The sequence below is a fragment of the Bombus impatiens genome, unplaced genomic scaffold (assembly GCF_000188095.3).
Source record: "Bombus impatiens unplaced genomic scaffold, BIMP_2.2 scf_1259, whole genome shotgun sequence".
Classification (NCBI taxonomy): domain Eukaryota; kingdom Metazoa; phylum Arthropoda; class Insecta; order Hymenoptera; family Apidae; genus Bombus; species Bombus impatiens.
Genome location: NT_177678.1, coordinates 14,658 through 16,295, shown reverse-complemented (window position 1 = coordinate 16,295; position 1,638 = coordinate 14,658). Strand labels below are relative to the sequence as shown.

The following is a 1,638-nucleotide window of genomic DNA, read 5'->3' as shown; positions in this document are numbered from 1 at the left end:
CGTCACCGTTCCCAATTCTCGAAACTTGCCTCCCCCAGAATGTCCTGGACCAACTGGTCGGCAGAAGGTGTATACCCACCCGAGCACAGGCCCTGCAGGTGATGATATACCCGTCGGAGCGTTAGGGCTCAAACGAAGGAGACGCCGTCAGGACAGTCGCCAACGCATATGATGGTATTCCCTTACGGTCCTGGTGGCAGTCATTCTATGAAGCCTCCTCAACAAGAGTAGACTGCGTCGACTTTTCATCAGATCCTCCGCCCACACCGGAGCCCCGTATAGGACCCGCGAGCGGATGACTCCTTCATACAGTCGGCGCACTCCGACTTCTGCCCTACCAATATTCAGCAGCAGTCCACATAGGGCGTTGGCTGTCGTCGTCACTTTGGAAACCAGGAGCTTGAAGTGCGGCCCGAACGTCCATTGACTGTCGATGGTGAAGCCCAAGTATTTCATCTATCGTCCTACCTCAACCTCCTCTCCGCTTATGTCCAGACAGAGGTCGGGCGGTGAAGTCCCTCTACGTCGGTAGGCATAAAACCATATGGCCTTCGACTTGGCTGGAGACACTTTCAGGCTCAGTCTTCGTATAGACGATATCACGCAAGCGGCGGCAAGCTCTGCGTGGCGCAGCTTCTCGCGCCAGCGTCCTCTGGCCAAGACCAATGTGTCGTCTTCGTAATAAACCATGCCTAAGTCTGGGGGCATGGGTTAACGAAGCACTGCGTCGTATCCAATGATCCACAGAATGGGACCCAAAACCGAACTCTGCGGAACCCCGCGTTCAACGGGCCACCAATCTTCTCCATCTTTGCCGGTGTAGCAGACCCATCTGTCGTTCAGGTAGGCCCGTATGACACGAATGATGTACGGAGGTACCTCGAAAAATTCAAGGACCTCTAATATCCTGTCCCAAGGTATGGTGTTGAATGCATTAACTATGTCTAAAGAGACTGCCAGCGCTACCCCACCCCGGGAAACCATGACCTGTGACATCTCTCGTATCCGGTTCACCGCATCCATCGTCGAGCGGCCTCGCCGGAAGCTGTACTGGCTTTCGTGCCAACCGGACACTTGCCCTGACATGTAGGCCTCCAGACGGGTGGCAAGAACTCTTTCGAAGAGCTTGCCCATTTCATCCAGTAGGCATACCGGGCAATATGCGGACGGCGAGTCTGTCGGTCGTCCCTCCTTGCGAAGCAGAACTAACCCCGCCATGCGCCATATCCGAGGGTATAGCCCCTTCGTCAGACACCTTGTAAATAGATGACGTTGTCTGGAAGCCATGATCCTCATCGTTTCCGCCCATATCCGTCCCGGGACTCCGGCCGGGCCCATCTTCTTCGTCGCATCCAGCATCTCCTCCTCCGCAAACCCTAGTTCCTCTCTTCACTCCACTATCCAAGTCGAGGTGGTGCGCGGCTGTCCTGGGCTGTCCTCCAGTGGCGGCAACAGTGTACGAATGACCTCTTCCAACACTGCCGGATCCATCTCTGCCGTCAGTGGTGAGGCCCTTGGACACAGCTTCTTCATCACCATCCTGTAGGGCCACCCCCACGGGTGGGATTCGACTGACTGGACTAGTGTCCATCCAGGCTTGAGCTTCAGCGCTCTTGATCCTCCGCTGTAAGATATGTG

The 1,638-nt window shown here is 55.8% G+C and overlaps 1 pseudogene; it reads right to left on the bottom strand.

The window, feature by feature from the left end:
* Positions 1–889: 889 nt before the first annotated feature.
* Positions 890–1,638, bottom strand: part of LOC105681541 — a 1,027-nt pseudogene continuing 278 nt past the window's right edge.